This window comes from Schistocerca cancellata, chromosome 2 (assembly GCF_023864275.1).
Source record: "Schistocerca cancellata isolate TAMUIC-IGC-003103 chromosome 2, iqSchCanc2.1, whole genome shotgun sequence".
Classification (NCBI taxonomy): Eukaryota; Metazoa; Arthropoda; class Insecta; order Orthoptera; family Acrididae; genus Schistocerca; species Schistocerca cancellata.
The window spans coordinates 219281780-219300694 of NC_064627.1; the positions used below are offsets into that span (position 1 = coordinate 219281780).

The 18915-nt window shown below is 38.3% G+C and overlaps 1 protein-coding gene across 3 annotated transcripts in view; it reads right to left on the bottom strand.

Moving 5' to 3' along the window:
* LOC126161547 (neither inactivation nor afterpotential protein C) overlaps positions 1-18915 on the bottom strand; it is a 388525-nt gene that overhangs the window by 67944 nt on the left and 301666 nt on the right. The gene's annotated exons all lie outside the window — the stretch shown is intronic.

Here is an 18915-nt window from a genome sequence, read left to right on the forward strand (position 1 = left end):
ATATAGATTACCTTACAAATACCTACACATGACAGGGATGGTGATGCAGGTGAAAAAATTGTGAAGCCCATGACACATGAATACCCATACTTTACTCATCCAGTATTTACACATAAGGTCAAACTTACACAAAACTTCTTCACACTGCCAACTCAGTAAGATGATGAAAGGAAAAAGTTTATCACTTACTACATTTTCACTGTTCATGCAGTAACACTGCTGGATGGATCATAGCATTTTAATTTATTACATCTTTACTACCAACTGTATTCATGATATGTTTTTTAGACAGTATTTATACATACTGCTAAATGTATCAACAAAATTATATCATTGTACAGCACATATGTCAGGGGTTATGATGTCATAAATACTGAAATGAGTGAAAAGCTGCCACATCATGCATGATGTTTAAATTTCTTTCTTTGTTGTTACTAATTTCATTCACAACAAATTATATAGAAAGCATCCAAATATGTCACTGAATATACCTACAAAAATATATCATTGTAAAACACACAGTTCAGGAGATATGATGTCAAATACTGAAAAACATGAAAAGCTGCCACATCATGCATGTCATTTTAATTTATTACTTCTTTAGTACTAACTCTATTCACAACACAATCTGCAGACAATAGCAACATATACCACTGGATGTACCTGCAAAATTACATCATTTTATGACATCAGTTCAGGAGATATATTGTCATAAACACTGAGCTGCATGATAACGAAACTGCAGGGTGAAATTTGCTAGAGATACAGGTGAAACATATGTACAAATAGGTGTGAAATATGTTAAATTCATTTGAAATATATTCAACATGTGTGTAAGTGGGCAAACCCATGGCTATAAAGCTGATCCTAAGCCCCTGGACTAATTTCAACCAAGTTTGGCGCACATAATAGTTACAATCTAGAAAAAAATGCTGTGGGGCCAGAAACCACCAGTCTTCTATTGAGGCAGGGATGCTAACATGGAGAAGGAAGGGGGAGGAGAAGATGTCCCTCTCCACCTTGCCCTTTCAAAAGGGCAAGGTGGAGAGGGACAGACAGAGGTGGAGGAAGAAATACAGAGAGGGAAGAGGAGGAGATGGACAGAGTGAGGAGGAAGGAGAAAATTAACTGACAGAAGATTGGAATAAATATGTATCCAGGCATTTTTAATAGTTAATTGTTTAGCTATGGGTAACACCACAGGGCATAGCAAGTATTTTATAAAGGGATCCCGATCCATGATTTTTCATCATCAGGAACAGATTTTGTAACCTTTATCAGTGCAACTGAAATCACAAATTTAAAACTGTGGAGAGTAGGCTTACGGTCATATATTTAAAAATATGAAATAAAATTTTTGAATTGTCATTGGAAGCTTCCTGGGAAATACCTGGAAGATGAAACTTGAGAAGAATAATGAACCCATTATCTGCAGACACACAATCTATAGGTTATGTTGGAATTCTGGAAAAGCTAACAAAAAAGGGGTTAAGTCTCTGAAAATTAACTATAATACAGAGAGAATGTGCATGGGAAACACTGCTACTCAGCAAATGCAACTTCTCATAAAATGCTGCCAGGAAAAACATAATGCAGACTGCTCTCTTCACTTCAAACATTCACTTTTGCTGCACACACTGTATGCTGATGGTGGAATGTTGTGTTCTCAAAGAATGGGAATCATAGCTCAACCAATCAAATCATGAAGACATGACAAATACCTACATTATATCAACTGCGTTTTTTTCTTTCCTTTGCACCTGGGCTTTAACATTAACCTAGTATTTCTACATTTGTTTCCTTTGCTGTTCCTTTCTCACTTCAGACTGTGTTTTGTCAGTTTTTAGATTTGGATTTTCTTGGCAATAATGTGCTCATGAAGTTTATTTCTGAATAGAATGTGTTTATGGATAGCTTCCAGTGTTGTCCCTTCTTCTTGCAAGTCTTTTTGTACCTGGTGAATCACATCTCCTGGGTATTCCTGTTGAGAAGTAATGGAGGGTACAATTGCTCAGTCTTCTTTGACTCATTTGGGAAATGTAGGGGTAGAAGATAATCCTCCTATGAATGGTGTCTGGGATCTTTTCCACATGTGTATAGAGTTCATGGCTGTGCCATTGTTTCTTTGACCAGGCTTAGGATTTTGTTCAATATCTACCTTTTCTTATTTCTAATTTTTCAGCAGACCTTTTTGTTCATAACAAGGTGTTCTGTGGCGTATGAGGCACCTGATTATATTACTGTGCACTAATGTTGTATCTCAGCATTGATTGATGTTTTCTTGGTATACTGTTTCCATTTTTTTGACTGATGATGCAAAACATCTTTCTCATATGTGTTCAGCTCTATCTGCCCTCCTATGTATTTAAATTTCTCTGTCCATTTGATTCCCTATTCTTCTACCTCTAGTAAACTGAGTTGTGACTTGATATTTGCATTAAATCCAATTTTCTTGAAGGGGATCTGGAATCCCACATTTGTTGCTTGCATCTTCAGTTCTGCAGCTGTGTGTAGCAAATTGGAAAAAACTGTGAGGTTCTCTGCAAAGACTGGACAACCAACTATCAAATTCATGTTTATCTAGGCAAGCCTGACTCAATGCTTAGTACCTTTGTCACACAGTCCTTTTGGTGACCCATGGATCACTTTCTCAAGTTCACAAGTATATTTCTATGTAATTTTATGTATATTAGTGTTTGTTTGGGTGCCATAGACCACACTATCATGTGGTCCAATTGAAACGATAACAACAACTTGTGGTACAATAATATACCAGCTATTGTTCACCCCCGGCTAATGAATTCAGGTTCACCATATGCAAAACTGGGAACTTCTGACTAAGGTCTCTGAAATAGTCACCATTTGATGCAGGGAGGTGAAACTCATATAGGGAATTATGGTAATATGACCTTGGTTTACTGCAAGACCACTTGGAGCACTGCAGTCTATCATCTCCCTTTCTCATTGGCAGATTTTTAGCCTCCATGTTTGTTTTCATTTCATAATTAACATGAGTTGGTTTCTTCACAGTGTGCTTTTTATTATGACTTCTCTTGTGCATTGCATTCTTTAAATTACATTGTAAATATGTTTTATGTTTCTCATTTTCTGAATGTTTTCTTCTCACATCTGTAATATTCATTGGGATAAATGATTCCACATTTGTTTTTGTTTCATATAAAACAGAAGTCCTTTTGTTTCATGGTGTTCTGTGGACTTACATGCATATGTTATTGCTTATGAATTTGAGTGTGAAATGCTCAGTTTAAATGAGTTGAAAGTACATTGCTCATATTCTATGTTATTTTTCTTTGCATCTGTTTTCCGTACTTTCTCACATTTCATGGCAGGTTTTCACAGCACTGGTATTGAACTTCCTTACATCTTGTCAAGGAATGAGTATGTAATTCTGTTTTGAATGGTGTGGCAGTTGCTTGCAGAGTATTGATGCAAATATAGATGAGAATGCTTTGTAATCTTGGTGCCTAGAGCATTCTTCCTTGCAAATCCTAAAAATGCAACAGTAGTTATACTAATGCTTTGGACTTATTATTAACAAATATTACAAACAGTACATTTAAGCAGCAGTCAACGAAAATTTTGGTAACTCCATTAAATTAGAGAGTATGACAAATGGATAGGGACAAAAATAATGTAGAATATAAGCAATATACTTATAGTGCACTGAATTCAAGTAGTTCACACACATATTCATAAGCAATAACAAACAGATGTGAGCTCACAGAATACCATTTATATGAAACAAGAACAAAGATGAAATTATTTACACTTTGCAATGTTCTAGATAAGAACAAAGATTAAAACATATAGGCAAAATATTTACATTGCAATTCAAAGAATGGAATATACACAAGAAGGTCATGATCAGGAACACATTCTCCACTTTATAACAGCCATCATGTGGACTGCAATGTAGGTTTTTACAAATAAATACGCTTCACCACAAGACTACCAGACTCACGCATAAAGTGCAAATGAAAAATATTGTCATCTAGTATTCTTATTTTGCAAAGCAAAAATACTGATTACTGCACCATATACTTTGAGATTGAAGTTCATTTCCAGGTTACTTGGAGCACTACTGTAAGTCACTGTTTCTGCATCACAACATCTACATCTACACTATACAAACCATTGTAAGATGCATGGCAGAGGGTACATCCCATTGTACCAGTTATTAAGGTTTCTTCCCATTTCGTTCATGTGTGGAGCATAGGAAGCATGATTGTATGCCTCTGTGTGTGTAGTAATTATTCCAATCTTATCTTCAAGATGTCAGTGATACAAAGTGGTTGTAGTATATTCCTAGAATCATCATTTAAATATATCTATTGAAATTTTGTTAGTAGATTTTTTCCACGTAGTTTATGTCTATCTTCAAAAATCTGCCAGTTCAGTTCTTTCAACATGTCTGTGACACTCCCCCATGAAGCAAACAACCCTGCCCTTCTCTACATACATTCAATAGCCCCTGTTAGTCATATTTCAAATGGGTCCCACACATTTGACCAATATTCTAGAATAGTTCACATGAGTGATTTGTAAGCAATCTCCTTTGTAGACTGACTCTTCTCCAGTATTCTACCAATAAAATGATGTCTACCATCTGCTTTGCCCATGACTGAGCTTATGTAATCATTTCATTTCATATCCATTATATTTTGGTACTTTGTGATTTGAGCTCACACAAAAGTGGTGGGGAGGGGGGGGGGGGTGATGACATATTTAGTGGGGTGTATGATTGATAGCCACTGCATTATGTCTTACCAAAGTTTTTGAAGAACATCCTGACATTATTTTGAACAAACAGACCGAACTAAAAACAAACAAAAATCAGCAGTAATCCTGTGAACTTGCTTTTCTAGAAATAAAGTAATTTGCTTCTGATATTCTAATATTACAGATAAAACAAATTAGAAATTAAATTACATAATCTAAGGTGTCAAAAATCATTCACAATATATGACTGTACAGCATATCACCATTACTAATTCCACAGTGTCAAAAATTTATTTTTTGTTTACCACAACAATATAACTGAAGAATTACCTGCCAAATATATTGGCATATGCTAAAAAACCAATATATATGCTGTATGCTAGAGATAAATTTACTGTAAAATGTAATTTGTTCTCTGCTTGCAAATGGTGCTGAAGATGGACATGTGCCCAATACTAGTCATGTAATAACATAAAAAAATGTACACTCCATTAAGCAGCTTAAAGTAGTGTATGTGTACTGAACTGACATATTTTCAGTATTAGCAAGCTGCAGAACACCACAGGTACAAGGCAATTTTACAAGCTCACTATCAATTTATTCTTATCACTCTTACAAAACTGCTGGATATAGTACTATCTGCTATGTGCTATAACCTCTGGTTCTGGCATGGTGCAATACCAGGATACTTCAAGGCTGATATGTGAGCACAAATAACTCTCAACTCTGGTAAATCTTGGATATTGTGTTCACTTGATGTAATACTCCTTGATTTTGTTCTTTTTAGAAGTGAAATAGAAAAAGTGTTTCACAACAAAAATGTCATTCTCTGTGGATGACTTATCATTCCTAAAAATTTTTCTCCATTAATATCTTATTATTCTCTGTACATGCTGTTTTGCTTTCATCTGTCCTTCTATGTCAGATAAAGTATTGTTTCTAGTCAAATGATAAACATAAATAATAATTTTTCAGTTTGTTGACAACATATCCCAGGAATAAGACTTTACTTAAATTATTTAGTAATCTCATATTGTAAGTGCTAAAAATCCCAGCAGAAATATACAAAATTTACAAATGTTAGTAACAGCTGCATTCTTTATTCTGCTGTAAACAGTGTAATAACTTAAGCTGCCCTATAGCTGTGAAAAGTAAAAGCCTGTGGTCCTTTTTTCAGTAGGTTGTGATTTGAAATACACCTACAACGTCATCTTCACATCTTTTTTTCACTGGACATTCTTGATGATACAAATAGTTGTTGAGACAAATACTGTGGAGGAATATTTAGTTTGTTCTTGCATCATTTGGTGACTAAAATCAATTCTTTCCCCCTAGAATTCTATAAAATTTCACACAGGTGAAGCAGTAGTCATATTTCTGCCAGAGCCTATGAAGACAATGTTTTATAACAAAAAACTACTAAAAATCTTGCATTTTCTACCTGTCTCTGGTATGTTTATAAACAAAGCTGACTGGTCTACCCTTTTAACTAATGGTTTTTACTAGCAATTAGTCTGCCTCTACTTTAGAGATTTAACAGTACCCAATAATGGAGGCAGTTTTGTCACTTCAAGAGCCAGCCATATCTGAACATATATCACATTCACTTGTCTCATTACTTTCATTTCTTTGTTCTGTACTTCCCTCAGACAGAGATGGCCCATCACACTCTAAAGCAGCACTGATGGAAATCTTGATCCATGGACAACTTTTATGTTGCCTGGATGAACAAGAGAAATTGTATTAAATCTTACATGCAGACAACAAGCCAGGACAATGACAGTGTGAGAGGCATTGAATTTGGGAAATTACTAAGAATGCATATTTTTATTATTTATTCATTGGCTGACCAGTTTGACATGCCTTGTTATGTTTACACTTAGCTCTGGTTACAGTTCTCTGTTTACTTTTGTTGTCAAGCTCCATTGTAATTAATCAAGTGAATAAATCTTGTTAACTAAAGTTTATGTGTGTTCTGCATATTTATGACTGAAATGATGGAAGTTGTCTGTAAACACAAATACCAGTGTTCCTGCCAGAGAAGCTTGAACAGTGGTTTGCAATGCTAGATTTGGCACTTACACAAAACAGCATTACTAGTAATTACACAAAGTTTGCTGCGGCGATTAATAGCTCGAATGTCTGAGTGGTCAAAATGGTTTTGTACATTATTTTGACTGCATGGTGTCTTTTCCTTCAAAAGAACCAACACCACACAGATCCCACAGCTGTAAAGTATTATATGTAAATTGAAGGGGGTGGACTATTATCAGCTGCAGTGGGACATTAAGTGGAATCAGTGGCTGCAAGTGAAAATGTGTACTGGACTGGGATTCAAACTGGGGATCTCCTGCTTACTAGGAAAGTGCGTTAACCACTGCGCCATCTGGGACACAGTGCTATCACAACTGAACGGACTATCTTGCTACACCTCAGTGCTGGTTCACACTCCCACCAAGCACCACCTTCCCGCATTCCCTGTTCATTATACACCTGATCTCTATTTAGAGATTCCTACAGGAAGTCAGTTGTATTTGTGCATTCACACTGAAGAAAGTGGATCCATTGCCCAGCCAGGCTTATGAATTATTTGAACGCATGGTGTCTGTTCCTTTGAAAGAACTGAAGCCACACAGATCCTGCAGCTGTGAAACATTGTATGTAAATTGAAGGGGGATGACTGTTATCAGCTGCAGTGGGACATTAAACAGAATCAGCAGCGATGAGTGAAAATGTGTACTGAAAAGGTGCGATAACCACTGCACCAGCCAGGACACAGTGTTATCTCAACTGCATGGACTGTCTCGGTATGCCTTGTAGCCGATCCACACTGCCACCGAGTGCCACCTATCTGCTGTCCCTGTCCATGACACTTTGACTCGCTGCTTAGAGATTTCTGCAGGGAGGGTTTTTTAGACTAGGCGTCTTTCCTCACAGTCCAGAGAACAATTTCTGTAGAGGGACCAGAAGTATAAATGTAATATCCAAAGTAATTCCCCTCACAGGATAGAGTAGTAAAATCCTACTCATTAACTTAACAAAAAGTGTCAGAGTTTGAACCATACCTAAAAGCTGTGGAGTTCACATTATACTGAGTGCAGAAAGCTGGTAAAAATCCAAAATTGACAGCTGTGAGATTTTGGAGAAAATTTAATCATATGTTGAAAGGATAAGCTAATGGTAAATGGAAGTGGTGTACAAGGGTGGTTTGAAAAGTTCTTGGAATGGAATAGAAAAAAGTACATATATCATTGAAATTTTGTTATTTTTCAATGTAGTCTCTTTGCAGATTAATGCACTTGGTGCAATGATGTTCCAGTGCCCATCTTGAAAATGAGTTTCTTCCAGGCCTGCAAAATAGTCATCAACTCTGGCTATCAATTCTTTGTTTGAAGTGAATCTTCATCCAACAAGAAAAATTTTCAGTTTTTGGAAGAGATGGAAGTCTGATGGAGCCATATCAGGTGAATAGGGTGGATGCTGGCATCAATTCATACCTTAGTTCATGTAATTTTGCCATGCGTGCTGGAGCGCATTGTCTTGATCGAAAATGACATTCTTCCTTGCTAAACCTGGCCTTTTTTTTGCATATCTTTTGTTGCAATTCATCCAGAAGGTTAGCATAGTATTCTAGAGTAATTGTTTGCCCAGTGGGGAGATAATCTACAAACAGAAACCCCTTCACATCCCAGAACACTGACACCATGACCTTTCCCACTGAAGGAATTGTCTTTGCATTCTTTGGTGGTGGGGAATCAGCATGTTTCCACTGCATTGACTGTTGTTTTGTCTCTGTTGTATAGTAGTGCACCCAAGTTTCATATGTGGTCACAAACCAGCACAAAAAATCTTGTTCATTTCTCCTAAAATGGGCCAAACATTGTTCCAATATGTCCATTTTCATGCATTTTAGATCCAGCTTCAAGAGTCATGGCACCCATCGTGCGGATAATTTTTTCATTTCTAAGTCTTCAGTTTAAGTGTGATATACCCTTTCAGATGACATGTGGCAAGTGTGAATAATTTCATGCACTTTCAATCGACGATCCTCTGTGACCATTTTGTGCACTTTTGCAATGATTTCTGGAGTAGTGACACATCTTGGCCAACCACTGCGCAGATCATCATCTAAGCTCTCCCAACCAAATTTAAATTCATTTGTCCACTTGGCAACAGTTGAATATGAAGGAGTAGAGTCCCCTGATGTATTCTGGAAATTGGCATGCATGTCCTTTGCTTTCATACCTTTCTTTATGAATTACTTAATCACTGCTCATATCTCGATTTTTTCATCTTTTCAAATCACTATGCGAGAACAACAACAGAGCCATGTCACCACCACAGCTCTCTTTCAAGAGCACTGATGTGGTGTGTGTTTACAGGCAACAGTCTAATGAATATCACATGAACAACTTGTTGCTGTAGGCCATCTGGGACACAGTGCTATCACAACTGAATGGACTATCTTGGTACACCTCAGTGCTGGTTCACACTCCCACCATGCACCACCTTCCCGCATTCCCTGTTCATTATACACCTGTTCGCTATTTAGAGATTCCTACAGGAGGTCAGTTATATTTGTGCATTCGCACTGAAGAAAGTGGATCCATTGCCCAGCCAGGCTTATGAATGATTTGAATGCATGGTGTCTGTTCCTTTGAAAGAACTGAAACCACACAGATCCTGCAGCTGTGAAACATTGTATGTAAATTGAAGGGGGATGACTGTTATCAGCTGCAGTGGGACATTAAACAGAATCAGCAGTGATGAGTGAAAATGTGTACTGAAAAGATGCGATAACCACTGCACCAGCCGGGACACAGTGTTATCTCAACTGCATGGACTGTCTCGGTATGCCTTGTAGCTGATCCACACTGCCACCGAGTGCCACCTGTCCCTGTCCATGACACTTTGACTCGCTGCTTAGAGATTTCTGCAGGGAGTTTTTTTTTAGACTAAGCGTCTTTCCTTACAGTCCAGTTGAATATGAAGGAGTAGAGTCCCCTGGTGTTTTCTGGAAATTGGCATGCATGTCCTATGCTTTCATACCTTTCTTTACGAATTACTTAATCACTGCTCGTATCTCGATTTTTTTCATCTTTCCAAATCACTATGCGAGAACAACAACAGAGCCATGTCACCACCACAGCTCTCTTTCAAGAGCACTGATGTGGTGTGTGTTTACAGGCAACAGTCTAATGAATATCACATGAACAACTCGTTGCTGTAGGCCTGACCTCTTGTGGGGATTCTGAGAACTTTTAAAACCACGCGTATTTGTCACCATAGATGAGGAACTCAAATCCATCAACACAAAAACTGAAAATGCATGCTAGATTGTGTGGACAAGACTTAATATCAAAAGTGAGTGTAAAATTACAATCAGGTACTTCTGCTGACCACCATAGTCACCGCCAGATATAATCAAAAACTTTAGAAAAAAGTTAATTTAACTATCACATTAGTTCCCCAATCATATCATCAGCACTGAAGGAGACTTGAATCAGTCAGCTGGGAAAATTACAGTTTTGTAAGTGGTAGGCAGGACAAGACATCCTGTGCAAAACTATTAAATGTGTTCTCTGAGAACTGTCTAGAACAGTTTGTTCAGAAACTCACTGATGATGGAACTTTATTGGATTTAATAGCAATAAATAGACATGATCACTCAGAGAATGTCCACATAGAAACAGGTCTCAAAGACCGAGAGGTAGTTATAACAAAAATGAGAAGCATGCTAGTGGCAAAATACAATCCATCCTTCTCTGCATGATTTCAATGGAAATACTATCAACAGCAGTGCTGCTTCTAAAATTCCTTCATGAAAGATGATGAAGTAAATATTCCAGAATATTAATCATGAACAGCTGCAACCATGTGTGACTTAGAAGTACAGTAGATATCCGTGGAGCAGGGTAGAAACTTAAATCACACAATAAAAGCAAGTCTTCTGGTCCAGACTGTATACCAATTTGGTTCCTTTCAGAGTAAACAGCTGCAATAGCTCTATACTTAACAGTCATATACAACTGCCTGCTAGACAGAAGATCTATACCCAAAGACTGGAAAATTGCACAGATCACACCAGTATTCAAGAAAGATAATAAGAGTAATCCACTAAATTACATGCCCATATCATTAACATCAATATGCAGCAGGATTTTGGAACACATATTGTATTCAGAAACTATGGATTACCTCAAAGGGAACGATCAATTGACACACAGTCATCACGGATTTAGAAAACATTTTATCGAGAAGCACAACTAGCACTTCACTCACATGAAGTGTTGAGTGCTGTTGGTAAGGGATTTCAAATTGATTCCATATTTTTAGATTTCCAGGAGACTTTTGACACTTTACTATTCAAGTGGCTTGTAGTGATATTGTGTACTTATGGAATATTGTCTCATTTATGTGACTGGATTCATGATTTCCTATCAGAGAGGCCACAGTTTGTAGTAACTGATTGAAAGTCATTGAGTGAAATAGAAGTGATTTCTGACATTCAGCAAGGTTGTCTTACAGACCCTCTGCTGTTCCTTATCTATATAAACAATTTGGGAGACAATCTGAGCAGCTGTCTTAGCTTGTTTGCAGGATGATGCTGTTGTATATTTTCTAATAAAGTCATTAGAAGATAAAAAAAATTGCAAAGTGATTTAGAGAAGATATCTGTATGATGCAAAAATTGACAATTGACCCTAAATAATGAAAAGTGCGAGGTCATTCACAGGAGTGCTAAAAAAAAATGTTGTGTCTTCCCATCGGGTTAGACCGTTCGCCGGGTGCAAGTCTTTCGATTTGACGCCACTTCGGCAACTTGCGCGTCGATGGAGATGAAATGACGATGATTAGGATAACACAACACCCAGTTCCTGAGCAGAGAAAATCTCTGAACCAGCCGGAAATCGAACCCGGGCCCTTAGGATTGACAACCTGTCGTGCTGACCACTGAGCTACTGGGGGTGGACACAGGAGTGCTAAAAGGAATCCATTGAACTTCAGTTACACAATATATAAGTCAAATCTAAAGGCAATAAATTCAACTAAATACCTAGAAATTACAATTATTAATGACTTAAATTGGAAAGCACACATATAAAACCTTATGGGGTAGGCAAACCCAAGACTATGTTTTATTGGCAGAATGTAACAGATCTACTACTGATTCCTATCAGAGTCTGTACTGAACTTGTGGCTGAAATAGCCCATCTTTTAACCATAATCTACATTAATGCCTCAAACAAAAAACAATTCCCAGTAATTGGACAAAAGCATGAGTCTCACCTGTCTACAAGGAGGGTAACAGAAGTGATCCACAAACCTACAGTCCAATACTTGGGAATCAGTCCCTTGTTATCCACTTCTTGTAGAATTTTAGAACATATTCAGAGCACAAACAGAATGAAGCATCTTGAACAGAATGACCTCCACCATGCCAACCAGCATGGATTCAAACAGCATTGATTATGTGAAACCCATCATGAAAGTCATGGATCAAGTGTAGGTGTGGCACTGAGTCCAATACATTTCCAAAATAGTGAGTATCAGTATTTCTCTATTTGAGAAAAGTATTTGACTCAATACCACAACTACACTTGTTGTCAAAAGTATGATTGTATGGAATATCAAGTGAAATTTGTGATTGGATTCAGAATTTTTTAATGGGCAGGATGTAGTGTGTGAATGGCCTGTAGTGTCATTGACAAACATATGTCTCAGGGAATAGGGTTGGGACATTAGCTGTTCATGTTGTATGTAAAGGCCCTTGCAGACAATATTAATAGTAATCTCAGACTTTACACACATGATGCTATTATCTATAATGAAGTATTATGGGACACTGACATAGGCATTTATTAGTGAAATACTGGAGAATGTAATCAGTCTACAAAGGAGATTGGTTGCAAATCATTCATTTAACAGCTCCTAGAATATTACTCAGTTGCGTAAGACCCATATCAGGCAGGACTTTTCCTGACCTAGTAGTGACTGCATTAATTACTATAGAAAAGCTCTTAACTATAGTAGTTACTTCTGAGGGCATTTCAGTTTGAGCTTTAATTGTACGTATATGAGTCTTTCTATTACTATTGGAAAATGAAGTGTATATATTTCATGTTTACTGTCTAAGTCATTTGACTTGGGTCCTCTCCACATTGGTGACCCTGCTATAAGTGTCAGCATGTACTACAGATTATCCTGCATCATTCATCTTGAATGTAATAGCAAGGGATGTGTGTCACAAATATAGTGATGTAGAACTATGACTTATACAATCTTCGTTTTATAGCTATGCAGCAACAGGACCAACCTCCGCTTTCTGTAAAATGTGTCAGTGACTTTTTTGTGCAATGCCAGGGGTGTCAACAATGACTTCCATATATCGAACAATGTTCTCTGACTGCTGACCTCCTGGGTGACATCAGTAATGAATGCAACATGTTCATATACCAAAGAGATGCCATTCAACAGAGTTTCGCAACAGCCACAGTGAAATGTTATTCAATTTTGTCACACCTACCACGCCGAGTGATAGCAGGTTTCAACAGATGTGAAAATGACTGAACTATCAGTTTAATAAGTCACAGCTGCAAAATACTAACGTGAATTCTTTACAAATGAATGGCAAAACTGATAGAAGCCGACCTCGGGGAAGATCAGTTTGGATTGCGTAGAAATGTTGGAACACGTGAGGCAATACTGACTCTACGACTTATCTTAGAAGAAGGATTAAGGAAAGGCAAACCTACATTTCTAGCATTTGTAGACTTAGAGAAAGCTTTTGAAAATGTTGATTGGAATACTCTCTTTCAACTTCTGAAGGTGGCAGGGGTAAAATATAGGGAGCGAAAGGCTATTTACAACTTGTACAGAAACCAGATGGCAGTTATAAGATTCAAGGGGCATGAAAGGGAAGCAGTGGTTGGGAAGGGAGTGAGACAGGGTTGTAGCCTATCCCCGACGCTATTCAATCTGTATATTGAGCAAGCAATAAAGGAAACAAAAGAAAACTTTGGAGTAGGTATTAAAATCCATGGAGAAGAAATAAAAACGTTGAGGTTCGCCGATGACATTGTAATTCTGTCAGAGACAGCAAAGGACTTGGAAGAGCAGTTGAACGGAATGGATGGTGTCTTGAAGGGAGGATATAAGATGAACATCAACAAAAGCAAAACGAAGATAATGGAATGTAGTCGAATTAAGTCGGGTGATGCTGAGGGAATTAGATTAGGAAATGAGACACTTAAAGTAGTAAAGGAGTTTTGCTATTTGGGGAACAAAATAACTGATGATGGTCGAAGTAGAGAGGATATAAAATGTAGACTGGCAATGGCAAGGAAAGTGTTTCTGAAGAAGAAAAATTTGTTAACATCGAGTATTGATTTAAATGTCAGGAAGTCGTTTCTGAAAGTATTTGTATGGAGTGTAGCCATGTATGGAAGTGAAACGTGGACGATAAATAGTTTAGACAAGAAGAGAATAGAAGCTTTCGAAATGTGGTGCTACAGAAGAATGCTGAAGATTAGATGGGTATATCACATAACTAATGAGGAGGTATTGAACAGAGTTGGGGAGAAGAGGAGTTTGTGGTACAACTTGACTAGAAGAAGGGATCGGTTGGTAGGACATGTTCTGAGACATCGAGGGATCACCAATTTAGTATTGGAGGGCAGCGTGGAGGGTAAAAATCATAGAGGGAGACCAAGAGATGAATACACTAAGCAGATTCAGAAGGATGTAGGTTGCAGTAGGTACTGGGAGATGAAGAGGATAGAGTAGCATGGAGAGCTGCATCAAACCAGTCTCAGGACTGAAGATCACAACAACAACCATTCCAAGTACAGTCCCACCAAATCTATTTGCACTGTCATGTGGAGTCCAACTGATCGAGCCATACACACTTTGACAGTATTCCCTTATGCATTGCATATGGTCCACAAGAGCTTCTCCATTAATGCTCTCCAACCAGCTGTGGTGTCACATGCATACCAAAATTTCAGTTTAGAGTTATTTTTGCCCCAGCTCACAACCCATCCAGAACAACCATCCATGTGGTTCACTATTGCTGAGTCTATTCTCTGCAACGATGGCATTTCCAACAATAGCTATATGTTTATCACGATCCTGAGCCGTCTGGGCAAGCATGCCAACATTATCAGTGACACTATTTTATCGCAACTGGCTGCAAAAAAAATATGAATGTCATTCCATGAGACATGGAAACTATGGCATATTGTGTAATCATGTGTTATCATCATAAGCATGGAACATACATTCAAAATTCCATGGCAAACAGTACCATAATCAATCAACTGACAGATTGCAACCTAGGATGGCTCAGCACCAGTGCCTGAAACATTCAGAGTGAAATTGGCCATTGTAATAAAACTGGTTAGGGTGAGCTAAATGTGCTAACTGATCTTGGATCATGTGAAATGACCGATTCCCAAGTTGAAGACACAAAACCTAGAAATCCACTATCATATAGCTGTACAAAAATGTATAAACGTCAAAATTTATAAACATTTAATGTAATTATGACGATGATTATGGACTTCTTACAAAGGTAAGCAATGATAAACTATTATTTGTATTTTATTTATGAAATTTATGTTCCAAAGATGATTTTCCACAAATAACAATATTAGAGAAGGGAAGTTGCTACTCACAATATAGCGGAGATGTTGTGTCGTGATAGGCACAACAAAAAGATTCACACAATTATAGCTTTCAGCCATTAAGGCCTTTGTCAGCAATAGACTCACACACAAATGACTGCAGTATCAGACTGCAGACGTGTGCAACTTGTGTGTTTGCATGTGTGTGTGTGTGTGTGTGTGTGTGTGTGTGTGTGTGTGTGTGTGTGTGTGTGTGTGTGTGTGTGTCTATTGCTGACAAAGGCCTTAATGGCTGAAAGCTATAATTCTGTGAATCTTTTTGCTGTGCCTATCATGACTCGGCATCTCCATTATATGGTGAGTAGCAACTTTCCTTCTCTAATTTTGTTACATTCCATTCTGGATTTTCCATTGTTTGATTTTCCACAAATAGATAGATAAATTATAGTATTTTCTTTGCTACATGTTCTTAGAGGTAAATCCTTGTCTTTGAGTAGTTAGCAGTACAAGTTTCAAGTGCAAGGATGGAGTACAAGTTATGTGTGCTGTATTAGCATCATGGTTGATGTTGATTTGTATTGTGAAGTGCAATGACAGTTTAAAAAGTTACATGCTAGAATGGAATATGAGCCTACAACATCCGACAAAGAAGGACAAAAGATGAGTATTATGAAAACCATTTATTCAAATTCTTCCATTGATGCCTCTCTCTGCAGTGCGTCACCATCTCAGTGTGCCAAGTGCTGTGAAAATGTGACCTTCTGCCAAAATTATTAGCTTATATGAAAATTAATAAATCAGCTTTAGGCTACAAGAGGGTGGTGATGGTCAGACCACACTAGAAGATGGATGCAGGCGGAGTGGAACAGCAAACATATGTGAAAAATTGTCTTTGTCACTGGCAGAGCTGCCACTCAGTGTCATGCAGAACTACAAGCTATGGTAGGTGGCAGGGCATTGACCTGTCAAACCGTTGTATATTGGGTGGAGGCTTTCCAACGTGGATGTGCAGTAATGACAGACCCTCTGAGAAGTGGGTAACCCATGTCTGCCCATACTGACCTAGCAGTGGCTGTTATTGATCAGTGTTTAACAGAGTACCAACAATGGACTGTGCAGGAATTAATGACATGGATAGGGATGTCAAGGGCAACAGTGTTCTGCATTTTATGGCAGAACCTGAAGATGTACAACAAGTGTTCAAAATGGGTACCACATCAATGAACAGAGGCACAGAATTGGATGGGATATGGGACCAGCTATATCAACCTGAACTGATTTGAATATGACAGGAATGACATGCTCAATCACACTATTGTGACAAATGAAACCCAGGCACAACCATATGAACCAGAATTGTAGACTCTGTCAGCAGAATGGCATTATCAAGGTTCACTACAGTGACACAAGGTGCTGCAGAATCCATCACCCCCAAAGATCATTCTTATTCTGATATATGAGAGCCATGGTATTCTGGCATGTTACCCTATTAGGGACAGGCACACAATCAATGCACAACTACTGCAACCATCTTCTGTACCATCTGTGACATAAGCTTTTTGGACAGTGCACTCATATTCCATGATAATGCTACAGCCCACACTGTAGACATCAACAAGAATTGTGCACTGTGGCAGGGTGGGAAATCCTCCCCATCCACCCTACTCACTAGACCCCTTCCATAAAACTTAGACCTCATACCACAACAGAAAAATCATGTGGCAGGCACATTGCAAAAATGGCAGATATCGTCATGGAATTTTGTTGACAGGCAATTCCAGTGGCACTCAGTGCTTTCCCCATCACTAGCAAAGATGTGTGCATGCTCTGGGGAACCATTCTGAAGGACAGTAGTTGATTTTGGTTCATTTTTGTTCCATTTGTACTTGTGCACAATACATCTACACAGAGTTCAATGCATGTGATTCATTTCACCCTTTGCCATGAACTCCTGTTTTGATCCTCGTTTTATGTTGGCATTCAAATACACATTACATTATCAGTTCAATGCATGTTGTGGAAATCCCATGCTGTCAGATTAGTGCAAGATATAACATAGCTGCCATGACTTATGGAATGACCCTCATAAAACATGACAAAGACAGCCAGGATGCCAGAACAACAATGGTGCCAAGTTACTTACAGTGAACATCTACGCACCAGGATGCCTTCTCAACTCTGGAGACAGCTCCAAACATTAATCAATGTCACCTTCATGACATATCACACCATATAGACCCCTGTGGATTGTGAAGTTACCACCTCAGTCACAACCAGCAATGATCTCACATGCAAAAGAGTCATTAGAAAAGAAACTAATTTTGGCAGGCAGACTTCTAGGTGTGTTACAATATTAACAAGGCATTAATTCCTCAGAGGACATTGACCATCTCTGCCACTATCAAGGATCGCATCACAGTGTGTGGTAGCAGGCAGCTAAGCTGAACCATTTGCATATAGATGCCACCGAGTATGATGTCACCCACACCCATTGGAGCAGTGACCTCCAACCCGTCAAAACCAGTCAACTGCTAACAGCACTTCACACTCAGACAAGTAGTTGTGGTCACACCTCTGTTGATTTATTGCTTGTTTTGGTGATGAAATATGCAACTATAATACACCTTGTGATCACTCAAATGAGAAGACTGATCTGAAGTATGTGTTCTGTATTACTGCACCAATAAAAGTCAACTACTTCCTCAACACATGAGCCACTCCTGTAATATGCCATCCACATGTGAGGACAGTAGACTGTATGTTGTTGATCATACCCAAAACACATTGGGTCCAAAATGAGTTACATGCCCAGTGAGCAACCACCACTTGAAAGAACTTTATCCATCTTCCAACACTGTGGTAAATTACTCATATGTTGCAGTATATGGAACCTCATCTCAGAATCTGTGTTTAGAAGTCATGTTTCCATGACAGATCTTTATTGTCAGTGTCAAGGAACCCATACTGGGGGCTGATTTCCTCAGACATTTTCATCTGTCACTCAGTTTGGCATATAGAACTCTTCTATATCACAGCAGCAGCATTCCATGACTGGAATCATCAGCACTCCACCACTACTGATGCAGCCCCCTTCCACAAACAGCAGTTCACAAACCATTCATTCCACTTACACATGAAACATGGCCAACACATCCTCCAAGACTATCTTTCATCAGTATTGATTTGCAGCAGCTCACCTAATGCTACCCTGACATCAAATAAGAATCACTTCATCTATGGGAGGAGAACCATACTACGCATGATGAAATTTGCATGTCTATTGATGAGATCACTGCTGTGATTTCATACTTGGAACATCTCACTCAACAACAGCTTCACCAATCTGACATTATCACCATAAATGAGACAGCAGGAGCGTGGCACATATACAGGGTGTGGTAGATAAGTAATGAGACTCAGTCTAGAAAAACAAATTTATTGATCCAATTTGTACAAAACTTTAATATTCTTCAAAGTACTCGCCTTGGGCGTCGACACAACATTGCCAGCACGTTTTCCAAGCTTCATAGGCCCCACTGTAGTCCGTTTG